The sequence below is a fragment of the Triturus cristatus genome, chromosome 10 (assembly GCF_964204655.1).
Source record: "Triturus cristatus chromosome 10, aTriCri1.1, whole genome shotgun sequence".
Lineage (NCBI taxonomy): Eukaryota > Metazoa > Chordata > Amphibia > Caudata > Salamandridae > Triturus > Triturus cristatus.
In genome coordinates, this window is record NC_140593.1 from 1,049,139,589 (window position 1) to 1,049,160,680 (window position 21,092).

Here is a 21,092-nt window from a genome sequence, read left to right on the forward strand (position 1 = left end):
TTTATAAATAGAACATAGAACACATGCCATTATTTTAATACATTAACTATTAGGCAAAACTCTAAGTGTTCCTTTTTTCCCAAATCCGAGGGATTTACAGAAGGTCATATATTTAAAATAAAAAGCATAATCTTTTGCACCTTAACCAGGAGATTATTAATTGGAAAATTAACCTCTTCACAACATTTTCTTCTCTGTAATTTGGCAAAGGAAATCCCTGGATATGTAAACTTTTTTGAACCCTTAAAAATTTCGCTTTCAGAGAGGTAATTTTCCTAGGATCAAAATTACACCAAAAGAAAGGGTAAACAAATCAAGTGAATATAATGCTAAAGGAAACAGTACTTAAATAAATTAGACGTCGTTCGTGCATTCAGCATACTGTGTAGGTGATACGGACGTCAGGGATTCACCTTATGCAGATGACACACTACTCTTTTTAGAAAAACAAATCCTACTGTGTTGCATCTTGTGCCAGAATTTGCAATTGAATAATAAAGCAGCTGAAATGCTTCCACCCTAGTGTGCCATACATACCTGTATGGTGCAAGTCTGAAATTGCAGGGATAAAGCCTAGCTATGAAATATACTGCAACACTGGTGAGAACTTGAAAACTCAATATTTTGTATATGTTGGAAAGGGAAGATCATGTTCTAGAGCAACAAAACTGTTAATTTTGTCTTGGGGAGGAATTGGTAACTGATACAAAAAAATATGAAATAAATAATATTTAAATGACATTGATTTGTACAAAACGTGCTATTAAAGGGGGTGACAGAATTCCAGTTATTATTTCATACTGAAAAGTAATTAATGGTGGCAGCAATGTTTTTTTGTGGTGGTGCACCATGTCCATTCATTCCTGGCAGGAATGGAAATGGCTGGAATCCATGAGACCACATGCATGTCCATCGTTAAATGTGATATTGATACCCGTAAGGACCTGTACGCAAACGTTGTACTATATGGAGGTACCACCATGTACCCAGGCATTGCTGACCGAATGCAGAAGGAGATCACAAGCCTTTCACCACCAACAATGAAAATGAAGGTAATTTTCAACAAGAGTACTACATGCAAACCATGGAACCATTGTAATGAACAGGATTTTAGGCTACTTTGCTGTGTAGGTAACTTTCAGCTTGAAGTCATGCTTTGCTCAGACCCTCTGACTACTAATACTAGTACTACTACGCATTATAAAACTTTTTTTTTTTAAAGCTTTATTTAAATTTGAAAAATAAGGCGATACAAAGTGAGCGGCTGCGTGCTCAACAGATATCCAATGGAAAGATACATGACGACACTGTAATCCTTTAGATGATATACACCAGAGAAGCAAGGCATCCGACATCAGGTCTACATTTACCAACCCAGCATCCCCATCCATCCGACCACAAACAGGAGAATCTCGGACCAAGGGCCCACATCCAGAGGTTCAAAGCCATCCCCAGCATCCGCCCACATTCCCGCAGCAGCCAGTATTTGTCTAATCAACATCGCAAGACCCATAGCACGGAGGACCACCACGTCACCTCCATCTCATGGCCCCCCCACCAACGGGACTCTGGCGTATCAAAGTCTACCCCACTCCTGTGGGAACTATCCCGGAACTTGAGTGTGGTGGGAGTGAGCTAGGCAGGCCTGCGACATATGTTTTATACGGGCCCCAGATGTCCCTAGGTCGCGCAACTGCGGGGAGGAGACTGGAATAGATCTCGCTATTCGTGCTGCAGAAAGCCATGGAAGTAAGCCACGTCTTGGCCGTGGGAGCCGTCCTACCCCCCCAGCGCCTGGCAATTTCCCGCTTGGCGAGCAGTAAACCCAGAGAGGCAAACCTGCGAACCTTCTTAGGAAAATTTACTGTATAACCCAACAATGCGACCTCAGGAGCGGGGACCAATGAAAGCCCCAGCATCTCTTCCAAGATCTTGTATACCAGCGTCCAGAATGATTGCAGCCTCGGACACGTCCAGGACATGTGTGCAAAATCAGCGTGCGGTGCAGAGCATTTCCAGCATGTGTGTGGCCGCGTGGGGTCGATGGAATGGAGCCTATCGGGGGTCATATACCAGCGGCGAAGAAATTTGTAATGGAGGAGTTTATGACGACTATTCAATGATATCGTGTTAGTGACCTTGCAGCAAGCTGTCCACTGTTCGTCCGTAATAGTCCTGCCCAAGTCAATCTCCCACTCCTCCCACGCCCGGTCAGTCGCACAGGGGACCAAAGCTGCGCAGGTCTTGTACAGTGTAGAGACAATATGGGCCCCTGTATCTTTATCTATGAGGATAGTGAGGGGTTCAAAGGAAGCCGGCTCTAGGGGGAACCCCTTAATTTCCGCCCTAGCCGCGCAGTAGAGCCGGCGAAGAACGAACCTGTCCATGAATGTGGCCTCACTGAAGCGCGTCTCCTCGGACACCGAGAATATGTGCCCTCCCGGGTATAAATCCCCAAACTTGGTAAGATTAAACTTAATTAAAGTTCGCTGCACCAGCGTCTCGCCCGTTCCCGGTAGCAACACTGGGTTGGGAAGCGGGAGGGAAGAAGAATATAGGAGAGGTTGAGCTAAGTAGCGAGAAAGTCTATTCCAGGCCCAGCTGGTGGTGGATACCGTTTGAATATCCACTGGGCTCCTGGGAACCCCCCTGGGCAATACCGCAGCCAAGCGGCCAGGGAGAACAAAGTCCGCCTCCGGGCGAAGAAACGGGATCCGAGCATCCGGATGGTACCAGGCATAGGCATGTGCACACTGAGCGACCAGGTAGTATAAATACAGATCCGGTACTCCGAAGCCGCCCTTATCATGGGGGAGCGTGAGAGTCTTCCAGCTGATCCGAGGGTGTTTCCCGCCCCAGACCAGTCTAATCAGGTGGGACCGTAGAGTGGTAAAGAAGGCCCGGGTGAGAGGAACAGGGATATTATTAAAAAGATATAGAAATTTGGGGAGGACGACCATTTTTATGATGGCTATCCTGGCTGACATGGAGAGCGGGAGCCGCAGCCACCCATCCACCTGCGCCTTCAGTTTCACAATCGCGCGGCCATAATTAAGGCGGACAATTTCGTCCGTGCTCAGGTGTATCTGTATGCCCAAGTAACGCACCGACTCAAAGCACCACTCCAACGGGAACTCACACTGCCAGGGGGAGGTGCCGCTAGTCAGCGGGAAGATGATGGACTTATGCCAGTTTATGCCCAGTCCCGAGTGGCCACCGAAGCGAAGGATCTCACGTATCAGGGGGGCAAGATTGTCCCGCGGTTCTCTGACATACAGTATAGTGTCGTCAGCATAGAGGGAGGCCATCAAGGGGCCCGTCCGGAACTGGAGACCACTGTGGAGGTGCCGCTCCTGGAAATGCCGAATCAAGGGGTCCATGGCCAGAATGAACAGGAGCGGCGAAAGCGGACAGCCCTGTCGCATACCACGCGTTAGAGAGAATGGGCGGGATAACGTACCATTGATACGCAAACGGGCCGTGGGATGACTATAGAGGAGCCGAGTGGTGGCGAGGAAGTTTGCCGGCATACCCATGCGTTCCATGACGGAAAGAAAAAAAGGCCACTCCAAGGAGTCAAAAGCTTTTTCGGTGTCGAGGAGGATCGCCGCAGCAGGTGTGGCCGGATTAATTCTGTGCAGAACCGTAAATAGCGTCCGCAGATTCAAGGACGTCGAGCGACGGGGGACGAAGCCCGATTGCACGGGCGATATAATGAATTCCATCAATTGGGAAAGTCTGTTGGCCACAATTTTGGCCAAGATCTTATAGTCGACGTTTAAGAGGGAGAGGGGCCTATACGACCCACACAGCGCCGGGTCCTTGTTCGGTTTCGGGAGCAGCACTATGACCGCCTCACCAAGGGTAGACGGGAGGGACCCTCGCTCCAAGGCCTCCGCATACACCTCTATAAGCTTGGGCGCCAGCAGATCAGCGAAGGCCTTGTAAAAATCCCCGGAGAAGCCGTCGAGGCCCGGGGCGGAAGAGCCACGAAGCACCTTAATCGCCCCCCGTACCTCCGCCGCCGTTATGGGCTCCGCCATGAACTCCTGCATACCCCTATCCAGGAACACGAGAGCGATTTCTGATAAGTAGGCCTCACGAGAGGCCGAAGAGTCACCCAACTTGGTCGTATATAGGTCAGTGAAGTAAGCAAGGAACTCGTCCCGGATCTCGGCGGGCGTCGTACGGAGTGTGCCGTCCACACCCCTCACCTCGGTTATAAGGGACTTACTATACGGCGGCCTCAGGGCCTGCGCCAGTGTGCGTCCCGGCCTATCCCCCTCTCCGTACCTACGAGCAACATGGTATTTCCCCAGATATAGAATCTCCCTGTCCGCAGCCTCCCGGTAGTCAGTCAGCTGGCGCAACCTCCTGGAAAACACCTCGTCAGAGGGCGCAAGCTGCGCCTCAGCGTCAGTTGAGCCCAGCTGCGTCTCCAATTGTGCGATTGTCGTGCGTAGTGCCTTTAGGACCCCAGCATGTTTAGCTATGCAAATCCCCCTGATATAAGCCTTGAACCCCTCCCAGAGCACTGCCCATGTGTCTACCGAACCAGTATTGATCGTGAAGTAATCCTCTATCGCTTCGGAGACCTCGTGTACAAAGAGGTCGTCCAAAAGCGCTCTCCCGGGGAATCGCCACTGCCGCTCAAAACCCTCAGGTCGGGGAACGTCTAAACACAGTAAGACCGGAGAGTGGTCTGAGTATGTTCTGGGGAAAGTCTTCAGCGCACGGAACCAGGGGGACAAACCCGGGGACAGGAGCCAATAGTCAATCCTGGTCCAAGTGTTGTGTTGTCCCGAGAAGTGGGTATAATCAGTGTTGCCCGGATTGCGCCTGCGCCAGATGTCGGTCAGAGAGAACCGACGGCAGAGATCTAAGAGTGCGCGCCGCGCCCTAGGCTTAGAATCAGTGGCCCCAGAAGTACTGTCCAGACCCACATCCAGCAATAAGTTAAAATCGCCGCCAAGGAGGAGACCAGCAGGTTCAAGAGTCGCCAGCTGGGCAGCAAGCGCATAAAAAAAATCCGGTGAATCAGTGTTGGGAGCATACACACAGACGAGAGTGACCGCATGTCCTATCAATACCCCTCTCACAATACAGTAGCGTCCCTCCCTGTCCCCTAGGAACGTCTGGCAGTGAAACGGGACTCTCTTGTGAATCAGCACCGCGGTGCCTCTAGCATAATTACTGTAATTGGAAAAGTAACAGTGAGTGCCCCACGACGCCGCAAAGCGGGCGTCAACCGAGGAATGTAGGTGTGTCTCTTGAATAAAGGCAATGTCGACTTGGTGCCGATTTAAGTAGTGTAGTATCTGTTTGCATTTACGCTGGTTGTTTAGGCCCCTGACATTCCAAGTCAGTAACGATAGGTTGATAGGAGTTACATTCAAACCTATGTGAGCCATTGATGCCAATCAGCCAGTAATGGGAGCCAGAAAGATGTAGTGTCCCCGTGTACCAGTAAAGTCATCACACACACAGCCATGTTAAGAAGTTCAAAATTACCCACCCCAACCCCCCTCCCCCACCCAGCCAAATCACGCAAACGTGAGGCAACCCCAAACCTAGAAGAAGAAAACATAGCTCCAAATAGTAATACCAAGTGGAAACAAACAGAGAGAAGCAGAGCATCATAACCATCAGTAGTCCCAACGGTTTCAACCAAAGGGGGGTGATGACGACCCGCAATCAACCCAGCGCTTCAAAGCAAGTGTACACCAAGTGTTACTCAGTCCCCAAATAGCAAGAGTTCAATAGGACAAAGCTAAGACACAGGCGCCGTCTCAGCCGACACCGGAGTTCGCAAACAGGTCCTGGCTGACCGCAGATCCACTGCGTGGGGGAGACCGTCCATCCTCATCCCCCCCCGGAGGGCCCCTGCGCGGCTTGTAGTTGCGGCAGAATTCCTGCACCTCAGTGGGATTGTCAAAGAGCCGAGCACGGCCATCGATCTCGACCCGTAGCCGAGCCGGGTAGAGCATGCCATATTTTAGGCCAAGATTTCGGAGCGCAGCTTTTGCCCCCGCATACTTCCGCCTGGCCTCCTGGACCGTGGCGGTAAAGTCAGGGTAGAATGAGAGTCTCGAGCCCTGCCAAGTGACCTCACCCTTCTCTCTAGCCAGCCGTAGGGTCGTATCGCGGTCCCGGAAGTTCATAATACGGGCAATAAGCGGGCGAGGCGGGAGCCCCGGGTTAGGCCTCGGCCCCAGGGAGCGGTGCGCTCTCTCCACCACAAAGCCCGGTGTGAAGGATTCTCTCCCAAAAATGTCCGCCAACAGTTGTTCCACAAAAACATCCAGTCTGCCAGTAGCCGTGGATTCCGGAACCCCAGTGATCCGCACGTTATTGCGCCGACTGCGCGATTCCAAGTCCTCATTCTTGATGGCCACCTCCTTCAATATGCGTTCCATTCTGTCCACCCACTTGGTGTCCTGCACCCCTCTATCTTCCATGGCCGAGATCCGGGTCTCAGCCTCCACCAAGCGCTTGTCATGGGCCTGGATCTTGGCCCTCATAGTTTCCAGCGTTTTATCCAGGGCATCGAAGCGACCATCGAGGGCTCTGAAGCCAGCACGCATCTCTTGAAGCCAGTCAGGGGATGGGGCACCGGTCGCCGGACCACCAGACGCGCTCTCGCCAGGAGCCGGCATGTCAGGGCGGCACACCGCTGGCTGCTCAGGTGGCTTTCCGAACGGCAACGTTTTCTGCTTCGGGTCTTTGCGACCCATGCCCTCGATGGCACGACGGCCACCAGCTCGCTGTTCTTGGTGCAAGGTTGGCCCAATTATGGTGCAGCGACAGCCCGGGAGGGCCGCCCAATCCACGACCTATCAACTCAGATCTCCGAGCGATGCAGTACCCTCCGTGGCATCAGACCGGACTCAACTCCGTCGCACAGCAGGCCAAGGTCACCGCCGTGGTAGGCGCGGCAGCGCAGCGGCTCCTCCACCAGTCGGACAAGGGCGGACCCGCAGGAGACAACAGGATCCAGGAGGAACAGAGGAGCAATCTCAGCGATATCGCCAGCAGCCTCGGCCCGACGTTGTATTGCAGGGCGAAGGTGGACCACCAGCCCAGCCCGCAGAACACAGGACCCACCCAGAGAGGGCCCAAAGACAGGGGCAGAGACAGCCCGGGCGCAAGGACCAGCGCAGAGGCCAACCCGTCCCCCCCACCGCCAACAGGCCGTCCCGCCACCCCCCCCCCCCGGCCCCCCGACCGAAGTAGCCCGGGGCCCCAGGGAGGAAACAGCGAGCGAGGCCGTGCCCGCAGCGCAGGGCAGAAGCCGAGCGCCCGGTCAGCCCCAAGCCCGCAGCAGCGCCGGGAGAACGGTAGACCCCCGCCAGCCCGCACCCTGGCGCTCAATACCCCCCCCTCCGCCCCCCCGGGTACCTGTCTCCCAGCCGGCCGCCGTCCATGCACTCGCGTCTTCGATCTCCGAGTCAGTCCGCCATCTTGGGCCTCAGGCCGCCGAGTCCTCCGCCGGTCGCCCCAGGTACACGAGGGGCCCGATCTGCATCACAGCTCACTCCGGGGCCTCAGGAGGGTCAGTGGAGGTGTCCGGCGTCCAGCGCCTGCATCAGGAGGGCGGGGAAGGCAGCATAAGCGCCGGGTCGACTGCGGAGCTTCAACGCCGCGCGGCCATCGCAGCTCGCGGCTTGGCCACGCCCCCACGCATTATAAAACTTCACAGTCTGTCAAACCTATCAGCTGTAAAAGGAGAGCTAAATTAATGTAATATTAAACACTTTTGTTAAATGTACTTCACCACCATCCAAGTTCTCGGAGTACTTGACAAATGAAAATAGATTAGAAGAATACTTAACATCATACACAGATGAAAACAATATATTTTAAGACAATTCCATAATCACTGATCAAGACCCAAAGCAATATAATTAAGGGCCAGATGTACTGACATTAGGACTACCAATTTCCTAATTGTGATTCTCTCCAAATCGCAATTAGGAAATCAGTATTTCTAATGTATGAAACTCTTTTGAGTTTCGTTAGCGATTCCTAGTGGGTCGCAAATAGACCTACCTCATGCATATTAATGAGTTAGGTTGCTATTTACAACCCATTAGAAATCACAGCGATCAAAGTAATGATGGTCTGCTGAGGACAGCAGACCATCATGCTTGCGTTTGCTGTTTAATAAAGCAGTCTTTTTTTTTATTTTTATTTTTAAATGCAGCCGTTTTCCTTCAAGGAAAATGGGACGCGTTATAAAAGAAAAAGTGAAACTTTGCAGTTTCTTTTTTAAAGAGTAGGCTGTGGTCCATTGGACCATGGCCTACTCTTAAAAATATTTGTTTTCCATTCTCATTTGCCAATGGGTTACCACTTTCTTTAAGGAGTCGGTAAATTAGGAATGTTCTGTGACCATAATTTAGTCGTAAAACATTCATACATCCAATTCAGATTTGGTACTTGGAAGTGACACCCTAAACACACCCCTTCCAAATAACGAATCGCAATTAGTATTTTGTACATACGTAAAAGCATATTTGCAGTCGGAAAAGGCCTGATCGTCTATTTCTTACATGTGACCCTAAGTCTTCAATTATTCTATGAAAATGGGCAACCAGATGGCCATTGTAAGGTCCCTCAGGAAATCAAACCCTAATTTGGGAGCCAACTGAATATTGTATAATCTCTACTATGAAATCATAAACATGCCTTTGTTCCAAACTCAATGTAGAAGAGAAGCCCATAAAGCTAATGATTCTATAGCAAGTTAAAGGAAGTGTACACTTTATTGCATTTTACAGAATGAGCTTTGATTTGAACCTTCTTGCTGTATAAATAGTCATTCTAATTCCCCATATAGTTGCTATGATCTGATACAATTTAAGCCCCCCCATAGCAGGTGCCTGTTTTTGGAAGCTAGAAGTGGAAGCAATACTCTCAGTAGCTTCCTACAAGATGGAGTATTAATACACCAGCTGAGACAGAACAAAGGAATGAACAACAGCCTGAAAAAGTACATTCAGTTCCAAGTGGAGTAAATCGATTTTAGAGGAGCAAGTACAATAAAATAAAATCAGGTTTCACAAGCCACACTAGAAGAAACTCACTGTCTGTCACCTGACATTAATTCTCTTGTCTGTTGACTCAGATATGGAATTCTTTTTCATTCAGTGTGTAAATCACCATACAAATTCTGTGGAGTTCAATGTAAAAAAATGTGCATTCACTCAGGTTCCAAATCAGCTGAGTAAGATCTGGGGACCTATAATACAGATATCATTCTCTGCCATCAGGATACTGATAAAACGATTCCGATTTCCCAACCATTATTTATGACATTTGTCTATCTGGTGGCACACTGTCGGTAGACGACTTGCCATTAACATCATACAACTAGCTTCTCAATCCTCTTGGGTCGTGCATGGCCAGAATGCCATTAAATGTGAATCTGTCTTCCTTGCCTAATTTGTGGGAGCTCACAGTACTGCTGATGATACTCCTCATGTATTTGGTAAAAATGTGGAGCATCCTAATTAACTTAGGATGCATCACATTACTACCAAACCCAAGGTTGGGATTATCCGCATTGCATTCCCAATTCCCCCAAGTCTTACATGCACCTCATTTGCACCCACTTCAGTTTTGTTTCCCATTGGATGATAAATGATATAAGGGGCTTCACACATCCTTGTACCTTGCATTATTAACTGAATAAAGTAGATTAAAAGTCTTTCTCCTTCGGCAAAAGAACTTAAGGAAAGCACCAAGGTCAGCATCAAATTTGCTTGAACAACAAGTGTGGCACATAGTGTACTGGATAGGTAACTATCATGCAATGCCACATATATAAGTACACATACACACAACCCTTCACACCAGAGCGGTTCCTTAAGCTTAAGCAACCTAAGGAAATTAAAGGGTTCTGCACAAGTGAAAGGACTATAGTGAGGAAGTGTAGTATGAGGAGACTTAGTGTTGCAAGAATTGCCAGTCAGTAATGAGATCATTACCACACTCTCCTTCCCCGTCAGTCATGTCCTTGAATCATGGAAGCCAAACTCCAAAATGAGTGGACAAATACCAACATCTGATCGACAAACAAGCATAATACATGGCTTTACACTTCTCGATTCTATATTAGCATGAAGAACAGAAGGCAGTGAAGGACCATGAAACCAATGTAACCATGATGAAAATTCCCCAACGACAATTTATAATCCTATTTGGGTTTGAATGGGGAGTGCCTGGCAACAGCATTACAAATGTCTTCATATGAAACACCCTGAATCTCCACCGACCCTTATTCTCAGGGAAGGAGGTGCCTATAAGTGCGGAGAATATCATGAAAAGGTGGAAAAAATGAATCTATTGCCACGTTCCCTCTTGGGTTGACAGCGAAGGTAGGGATCTAGAAAGACACAATACACTGGCAAAAACATCCCTTATAGCTCCCAGTTATCAGAGTTAAAAGATCTATAAACGTCTCACAAGTCTACAATCTACAGAGCAAAAAATTGAGTGCTTGTCCCTCAAACTTAATGAGGCTAGTGATGGCCTGAAAACAGAATTTTAGGAAGATCTCATTAACTTTACAGCCAAGGCGATTTCAGTAGTGTCCCCACACCAACGATTGATGCAAGGTGATGCAGGACTATTTTCATTCTAAATTCTTGCACAGCAAACTACTACAAACATTGACAAAAGAAGAGAAGTGGGAATAAGAGTAGGAAACCCTAATATTGACCCAAGTCTGCTTAGCCAATATCTTGCCCTGAACTGCAATGCCATCCTAAATCCACCCTCAAGATGCAGATGAATGAGTGAATAAGAGTGAGAGAGAGCAAGAGTGAGAGATGCAGAGAGAAAGGCGAGGACATGCATCCCTCTCCCCTATATAATGTTTTAACAAAGAATGTTTTCTGTTCAGCAGAGGTCTGACAATTGTGGACCAAATTCAAAGGTCTCAATATTCATTTCACCAACTGAACACCCTAAAATGAATGGTTCCAAATGTAGACGAATATTTCAAATGGGCCATTTGGGGCCCAGCCTCTGGATTCTGACCTCTGTGACTCAAAAACGGACACTCACTCCTGAAAGCAGGCCACATTCCATACCATTCATGGTGCAGTGAACTTGCTGGATTTACATGTCTGGGCATGTCTTCCAAGGAGCTGGCACAGCAACACTTCAGACCCAGCTGCCTACAAATTGCAGAAGCTGTCTTTGTGATTGAGTGATTTCCACTTCCTCTGCCTGCAGTGCAAAAATGTGCAGACCATATTTGCTTTGACTTGTATGAATATCCCAGAGTACATAATATGCTTGCTGTGGTCAGTTGAATTGACCAGATACATCTTATTGAATTGTATTTCCCAATATTCCACCGGACATATTTGTTAAGCAATGGCAAAGCACTGAGAGGTACTACACCATCATATTTACCAAGAGACATCGGTTAGCAAATATCTATATATTTTTTTTTTCAAGTAAAATAATATTGCTAAAATTACAATTACAGGTTTGAAAATATGCATTGAGAGCTGGCTATACACCAGTTATCCAATTTTACAAACGTTCTGCATTTTTTTGCATCGTGGGTCTAGACACACCTCTCAAGCTTTATGCCCTCCGCACAGAATGCCAGACAGAGGCCTAGTTTCTGCTTGCAATGGCAAAGCATGTCTTCTGAGAGATACTCCTCTTAGTATAAATGATGATGAGGAAAAGATTAAAAGATGAAGATGGCAAACGTTTAACATTAGTAGAAAAAGTATTCCCATGTGCTAGCAGGATAATGTCTCACTGAAGACCCAAGGATATCTTTATCATGACTACGAACTGTAGCTAAGGTTAGTACTCAAGAGGTAGCTTAGGATCCGAAAAATGCTGTCTCGGTCCATCTCTGTCCAAAGATTGTTGTTGCACATATTCATATAATTCTTCTGTTTTCCTTACACAGATCATAGCCCCACCTGAGCGCAAGTACTCCGTCTGGATTGGTGGCTCCATCCAGGCCTCCCTGTCCACCTTCCAGCCGATGTGGATCAGCAAGCAGGAGTACAATGAGTTCGGCCCATCCATCGTCCACCGCAAATGCTTCTCAGTGGACTCCCCATAATGTCGCAGAGAAACAAACGTCAAAGTAACCACAGATTAGGCTTTTTTATTTTTATACCTTGCATTTTTATACCCTTAGTCGAGATTTAAAATATTTTTGAGTATTAGAAAAAAGAGGTGATGGTACTCTACTCTTGTGATGATTTTCTCCATATAGAATACATGCAGGATCTATTGTACAACCATGCATTTCCAAAAGAAAGATTACTTCATACCAGTGTTCCTTGGTTTAGAATGCCTTTTGAACCATGAGAAAAGACACCTGAGGCACCTATTGGCAATCAATGTGGTTGTAGATGCATCTCGTTTTGGTTTAATTAATCTGTGTTCACATTACCAGCTTTTATATCATCTTGGCAGAGTTCAGTTGGCGTGGATGTTGGTTTTTCTTCTCTTCTGAGGACATCTTGTACAATATTGGAGTCCATGATCCTGGCCAGAGTCTGCTCTTAATCTTAACTGACTACAGTGAATAAGCCATAAAGCCTGAATACCTTTGAGGGTGGCACTGTTTTGCATCGAAGTGCCCACAATACAGTGTTTCACTGAGATCATGCAAAACCCGAGTGTTTTCTTGACTGGATCAACTATAAAGAATAAAAAAAATTGATAGCAGTTTGTTTTAATAGAAAATAAAGGTGCGAATTTTATAAGTTTGGTTTTGTGTCAAAAATATATATTTGCTCACCACTAGATAGAACGCGTGGGTCCGACTCAGGCCCCTTAACTGATACATCTAAATTGTGCCTCCTAGTCACCACACTGGGATGGTCGGACATATGGCGCAAGTACCACCCCGTCGAGCTGAGCTACATTTATATGTCCACCGTACATGGTTCCCTATCCTGGTTGGACTACATGTTCACCCCAAGGAGCTACATTCATAGGTTCTCTCACGTCTTCCACCTCTCTAGGGGGCTGTCGGAACACTCCCCGGTTACTGTTAAACTCCATACACTCTCCCAAAAACCTCCCTTTAGGTGGCGTATGTCCACATGGCACCTCCGGGATCCTGATTATCAGGAGACACTTGCTAGGGCAATCCAGGAATACCTGTACATGAATGTCGCTTAGGCCCCATCCAAGGCTACCCTATAGGAGGCCTTAAAGCCCACAGTATGAGGGGTCGACATTAGCTATCGTGCGAATGAGAAACGCGAACACTCCGCCTAACGGTTTGAACTGGAGGCCCGCCATGCATCCCTAGAGGTACAATATATTTGCGAACCCAGCCCGCCCCTCCACGGCAATATGCTCCAAACACAACAACAGATACAACAACATCTCATGGGTGAGGTGAAAGAAATCTGGCTGGCATCGCAACACATGATTTACCAATGGGGGGATGAATCAAGTAAAATGCTCCACAGGCTATGTCAGGCGGGGAGGTCCCCGGCCACCGTCCAAATTATCCGAGGCGCAGACGGTGATCTGCATTTGTATCCTGGGGCGGTTGCCGAGGAATTCGCGCATTACTTCTCTGCATTATACGCGGGACAAGAACAGCTATCAGAGGCTCTCATCGCGAAGTTCCTTAGAGATATCCCCCCTAAAATTTACAGACCAGTTATGAGACCAACTAGACGCCCCTATCACTACCGACGAATTAAGTGCAGCACTAGTGGCAATGCGCCCAGGGCGGGCCCCCGGCCCCAATGGGTTCCTCATGCAATTTCTTCAGCCACCCATGTCCACATTGGGCCCTCATCTACTGGAGGCACTGCATGACGCCCATGAACACACCTGTTACCCCGAGATTGGCGGCATGCCGAGATTGTCCTCTTCCTCAAGCCAGGTCTCCCACCGGAAGATCCGTCCTCATACCGTCCTATCTCCCTTATTAACTTTGAGCACAAACTCTTGGGCAAGGTCCTAGCCTACCTCCTGCGGGCTTGTGTACAAGACCTGAATATCCAGGTCAATCTGGCTTTATGCCTCACCGGGCCACTCGCCATAATATCCGTCGGCTCCACAACATCATGGCTGTGGCCCTGGAGATAGGGCGCCCTGCGGCCATATTATTAGCTGATATTGACAAAGCATTTGACTCCCTTAGATGGGTGTACCTTTTCCAACTTCTGAAAGCCTTCAATTTCGTCCCGTGCTTTCTAGCCTATGTCCGCCTGCTCTATACAAACCTCACTGCCTCGGTTCGCATAGCAGGGCACCGTTCAGCCCCATTCCCTATCCGTCGTGGCACGTGACAGGGCTGATCCCTGTCCCTGCTCCTATTCACCCTGGCTGTGGAATCTGGTGGCGTGGGTACTCAGTGACCCGGTGCTCCGGGGCTTTGAGAGGCCGCAGTCGCGACCCGACCACATTGCGCTTTATGCGGACGAAGTCCTCTTCTTTATGAGCGAGCCGTGGATTTCGGGCCCACGAATCCTGCAGATCCTCCGAGTATTTGGTCAGACCACCGGGCTCCATACTAACCCCTCTAAATCTGTGGCGCTACTGGTATGCGGAGACAAGGGTCGAGGCACTGGGGCATCCCAGCTCACCCACGTGACCGAGGGCTTTAAATACTTGGGTATCTTCATGTCACCCTGCCCATAGATTTCATGGCCACACAATATAAATCCACTTGTCGCCAATCTCCGAGAAGAGACAACAATATGGTCCTCTCTCCCGCTCTTGCTGTGCGGGCATTCAGCGATTTTTAAAGTGATCTCTCTACCTAGAGTACTATACCGGCTGCAGAACTTCCCATATCACATACCACCATCCTGGTTTGCACAAATAAACGCCATCCACAATAAATTCCTATGGAATGGAGGGATGGTTAGGGTGGCACTACAAACTTTTGCCCAATCAACATATTGTGGTGGCATCATGGCAGCGGATGTCTATTCCTATTATGCAGCCTCTCATTTATTAATCATAAATGAATAGTTGTATAGCTCTGCAACGGACCTGGCGTTCGCACTGGAGCATGCTGCGATGGAGGGTGTCCCTCTCCTTCGGTTACTATATAGTGCACAGTGCCTAGACTTCCCACCTCATGACAGCAGAACAGTGGTTCGGCTCTGGAGGCACAGCGTCGGGCAGATGGGTTGGCGTGGCTGCCTGACCCAAGCCACTTCCCTGTGGCATGGCACCCATCTATGCCAGGTGGCGGCTCTAAGGGGATTCCGCAAATGGGACCTAGTAGGCATATCCACACTGCAGGGCACTGCTCTAAAGTCCTTCCACTAGTTACAGGTAGAATTTCAGTTGCATAAAACACAATTTTATAAATACCTTCAATAGCGCCACACTATTACCCCCTCGATTCTCTCCTTGGACACCCTGCCGGAATTCCACCCCCTCGAGGGCGGCCTCTTAATGGGAGATCTGGGTGCACATAAAATTTGTCAGATCTATCATACCTTAACGACACACACCAGAACAACACTACATAAGACTATAAGGGCGTGGCAGAACAACATACCTGACTTAACAGATGACGACTGGGCTGAAGCCTTAGCTAGCCCCCGGGGAGTGGCTGTGTCTTCTCGCTATCGCCTCATCCATATAAATGCATACACCGTGTGTATTATACATGACTCCGTCTCTGGAAGATGGGAGTCATCCAGTTCCCCCAGTGTTTTCATTGTGAAAGGGACGAGGGAACATTTATTTATTACAGTCTGGAGTTGCACAACACTACAGTCCTTCAGGCGCAAAGGCTCAACCTGTCTGGGCAGGGTATTATCCTGGGATCTCCCATATGACCCAAAATTATTTCTACTGCATAGTACTGATGGGATAGGGGGAAACCGGTATAAACAGCACCTGCTTTTCCTGGCCCTCACTATTGCCAAGTGCGACATTGCCCAGTTATGGAAGGGGGCTTCTCCCCGACATTGGGGAAATGGAGAAAAGAACTGGACAAATGCATGGGAGCAGAGATTGCTGTGTTCCAAGCACGAGGCTGCCACCAGAAACACAGGAAAATATGGTCCAGATGGGCAACTTATCGGGATATAGATTTATCTTCCCTTCCCTCTCAGACCCCTTGATGGTAGATTTTGTCCGCGCTCTCCTGAGCACAACACAACATATACTATACCTCATCATTGCCTATACATGTACTCAGCTGAACTTCCTAAGATGCACGGGTATTGGATCTATCTGCGCCAAGTTTTTGTTGTAATATATGCATGTTTTGCAGTTAATAATGTACACATGCTTGGTAGATCCGAATCATCTTTGTTTTCAATATGTATATACAGGACTGTGGCCCAAACCGTACCCCGGAAATTCAATAAAATATGTTATAATTGTTTTTTTTATATATTTGCTGACTGATTGCAGGTAGTTAATGTAAATCACCTAATGGGCTTAATGCATGTAAAATTCCAAACCAAGTCTACAGTAACGTTCACAGAGTTAAAAAAACTGCTTATGACGTGCGCTGTCATCTGCGGGTCACAAGTTTGTCTTTCAGCAATGCCCACTCAGCCTTCTATCCTTCCGAGCAATGGAAACTGAGCACTATTGAATTTGGTGATAATAACCCATATTATTTACAGTGATTAGAAGTTTCACAAGAAGGGTATAAAATTATAGATTTAAATATATGTTTATATATATCTTTAAAAAAATAAGTTACCACCCTGCTCTGGACTCCCTGACCTGCAAAATCACCTGGGGTAAATCCATTGCCAGACCTTGCAGTTTCACCCTGGAATGCATTTACTGCTGCAATTCGAGCTTGTGGGGTCAGAATGAGGAATGAATTGTGGATACAGTTGCACTGCAAACACAAGGAGATGATGGATGGAGTGCTGAAACTTTTCAGACACTCACCCCCGTCACAGTTCTGGGTTGAATCCATCATCATTCTTCAGCTCACTTCACCAACCCAGTTTGTACCCAGCCATATGCAAATCAGTCTTGACCCTGTGCCTCATGGGAACAGTTGAGCCGGAACTGCCAAGCCAGGTCCTCCCTGAACCGGATACAAGAATCCTGGGACCGGTTTTGGGGTAAAAACCCTCAACAGTCAGGCTAGCTTGAATCCAGTGGCAAGTTTGAGCTATTGGCGTTGCACTATTATGTGCAACGCTAATAGGTCAAACTTTCAGTAATCCAAGACCTATTGCATTGCGAATGCTTGTTTGCTTCACCCACTGGTATAACAAGCTTAGCTTGGATGCTACTGATCAAGGAAAGGGGGCCCTGGACCGAAACTTGAGTGGTACAAGACAGCCATATTTGTGGTGCAGCGGACCCCACCATGTCTGGGCCCTGGAGCTGCACACTAATGAAAGCTGCCCTTCTGTGTCTGTCTGTCCGTCTAGTGCCGAAGCTAAATTAGTGCTAACAACAATGCACAAGACCCAAGCAGAAAGGGGGCTGGCTGCAATTGCTATAAAACAATTAAAAGAAGCCCCCATGCATTAGGAACCCAATTTCTTCAGATTCTTTAAAAAAATGCAGAAATAAACGTGATGTAGGTTTGAACTTGTAGGCATGTCTTACATTTCGACTCGTTCACTTTACCATCTCCTCTCACACTCTCAGTCACTCTCTCACACGGGGGGAATAATATATATAAACAAGCATTTGCAATGCAATCAGTCTCGCATTTGTGAAAGTTAGAGCTGTTGCAGTTGAAAATGACAATGTTTTTTACTTTTTTTTGTATGCAGTAGAGTGATATTTGCATAGCGCTATTGCCATTCGTATGACCTTGCGGTGCTGGAGAACCAAAGAAAAAGGGAAATAGGGTATGAGGGAGAGGTTATGAGGGAGAGGAGACAAGAGTAATATGCTGGCTGAAAAAAAAAATACACACTAAACCATTCTAATACCCTGTAGGAAGCTGTGACTTGACTTGTGCCTTGCATCTCATGAATACTCTATAAAACGTTTTAAAAAATAACTGTTGTACCGTGTTTATGACAGGAATAAAGCAAAGGTGAAAAGCAATCCAGAAATTGCTTTGACAAAATATCTCCTCAATTAACACAGTTGGAATTTTAAACAAATAAACCAAAGGTGACAAGCAATACAGAAATTGCTATGAAAAAAATCTCTTTAATTAATACAGTTGTAATCTTAAACAACACAACCCATTATGTTTAGCAACACGCCACTGTGCGACGGTGTACATACGGACTAGGAGTATTGTGATAGCAGAGTGACATACATGAATTAGATCCAAGATTTACATTCCTTTCTAAAGGAAAATAAGAGGCTCATCAATGATGTTCATTTCAAATACATATGAACCCTAAAGGAAAGCACCCTCCCAGCTATTGAACAAAAGCTCCAGCCATGGAAGAATTAAAATATCTATAAAAAAAACCTGGGGAGGTGATGATTTTGGTGTCCTCCCCCACCAACCCAGGGTGAGGACCCAGAAGATGAGCTAAAAAACAAGAGCATGTGGTGCTGAACAGTTTGACGGTGGACCCATCATCATAGTACAACCACAGGCGAAGATATGGGCAACATGATTTTTAAAATAAAAGGCCCTCCAAAGCATTATGGCATGAGTCTCCATGGTGTAGTGAATTTTATAGCAGCGGCTCTCCCGCTGTGCCTGGGAGAGCGGGGGAAGCTTTTTCTTTGTTTTTTCCCTATTTTGCTACGGCTTCATGCCACTATTTCATTTTTCTTCGGGGTGCTTAAAGAATATCAAAGCAAAAAAGGATCACAGATTAAGAGATTTGCTCAGAATCACAGGATGTTGAGCCTGTGCCGCTCCAAGGTCGGCAACGCTTTCCGTTACGCCAAATCTTCATTCCCCCGATAAAACTTATAAAACACAAACCCCTGCAACATGACTAGGGAAAGGATATGGTGCAGCGGTGAGAGCTGCAGACTGGTAAGCAAGGTATTTGTGTTCTAGTATGCTGTCGGCTCAACGTTGAGCAGCATGGATAGGTGCGCTATATAAATAAAAGGCACAAATTTAAAATAACATAAGAATTCAAAGCAGCGACCTCGGGGGTGGGCAAGCAGCCTCTTGCAAGGGGGTAAGGGTAGATTGCATAAATTAACCAGGCAAGCAAAACACCAGTGGCCTCAGAGGGGTGACAGGGGCCTGCGAGCAGTGTTGTGGGAGGGGTGAGGGAGAGGCACAGGAGACAAGAGACCGAAGCAGTGTTGTGGGACGGGGGAGGGGGAGGTAAGCAAATGAAATGACTGAAGTTTCATTGCACAAGTAAACAGAACAGTTAACGAACAAACAAGCAGGCCAACTAAAAAAAAAAATCTTTCTAAGTATAAATAACATGAACAGTAAGAACACTTGTAGGGGGCCAGTCCTCATGGGAGGATACAAAAACCCAAAAGAAGGGACTACTAAGTGTATTCACCAATGAAAAGCCAGCATTTCTAATGGACAGCAAGAGGAACCAATGAAAAAGATAGGCGTTTTTTCAAAGCCCATATCCTAGATAAAGCATGTCTCGAAGAGACAGCGCATGCGCTGCAGAGGCGAGACCTAAAAAACTGTACTAAATAAACATCCAGAAAGTCGTTTTACACCATTACAAACTCATAAACACTGAACATAGCCAATACAAAAGCAAATATTCTCACAGAAATATCCACACAGACGTTTATAATATAAACCCCCCAATACAGCAAAATGTACACCAATTGATCTCCGCTACATACAAAGTGTTAAAATATCAGATGCCCCACACAGTAAATGCACACAAAAAATAATTCACTTAGCACAGAACTGGATGACTGTTATCAAACAGCAAATGTTTGCACAGTGCACCAAAATATATCCACACTGATCAAACACCAAACACAGCCAAAGTAAACGAAATGTAGCCTCACAGGCATCATTAAAAGCAGCCTTGAAAGACAAAAATATGGAGCTGTTTATTGTATCAGGCATACGTTGCCACTTTTAGGGGTTTGTGTTAAAGATTGCTTTCGTTGTTTTTAAACTTGTAAATCTACCCCAAGGTGCTTGCTTTCCATCCGTACCAGCCAACCTATTGTCTCGGGTTGGGTGATGGGGAAAGAGGCCAGAGGCGAAGTAGAAACGGTGAAAGCCTAACGTGTCCTCTGCCCTGATAACCTAAGAGTACTCGTCATGATTGATTTATGGGAGACCACAACGGTGGTGATTATGTGTCAGATGTATGGATACAGCCTGTTCTGCTGTAGCCCTCGGACGGGATTTTACTGTTGAATAGCTTTGAAGGTCTACAGCATGAACATTCCATTTGCCTGTGCGCATGAATGAGACTCCTGCTTGATGAGTACCTGATAATGGTGTGGTGCTTTTCCACTAGATGACCAGCCATGTGGGTATGGCCCTCTTCTCTTTGGAGTGGCTTCAAGCATGCTTTTTCACCATGTAAGGAGATGTTGTTGTGGTGTCCAGCTTGGGGCTGGGATATGGTCCTGCCAGCCTAAGTCAGTTTTCTCAACACATTTTTCTTGGAGAGTGTTCTTACCTGTGATGGGGACCAGTTTAGTTGAGGATCAAGAGGCACTCTAGTGGATAAACGGTCATAAGGAGGGAACAGTGACAATGTAAAGTACTGGTGAGTCACTCCCTAAATGCTCCTTGTCGGTGTATACTTTCCTGCAACAACCCCAGACTACTTGTTACCCCCTTGTGAACCCTGTGCCACATCACAAACCATCTCCCTTGCTGCTATGAGGTGAGCCCTGTGAATCCTCCCACCCGTGTTTGGCACTTCTGATTACTACCCGTAGAGTGTCAGCGTCAAACAACCAATAGCTCAAGTTCCATTTCCTGTAACATGGACTTTGTGAACCACTCAGGCTCCTTTTAGCTCAGATAGTTGAAGCTGTCCAAAGGGACCCCCAGCTCAATGGGCACCTATCAGTGAAAAGAAATGGTTGCTGCAACTAGAACACTATGGCATGTAGCTCTTGGTAAGTCTCACAGTGGCCATAATTCTATCTGTGGCGTTCCTGTGGTTTGAGGAATCCAGAGGGCACTGAAATATTTTGACTGTGAGAGGCCAAATTCAAGCTAAAACCTACCCAGTTCCTTAGCCCCTAAC

At 47.3% G+C, this 21,092-nt stretch overlaps 1 pseudogene; it reads left to right on the plus strand.

Moving 5' to 3' along the window:
* The window catches only part of LOC146796541 (actin, cytoplasmic 1-like), a 39,552-nt pseudogene extending 27,452 nt beyond the window's left edge, over positions 1-12,100 (plus strand).
* The last annotated feature ends 8,992 nt before the right edge of the window (positions 12,101-21,092 follow it).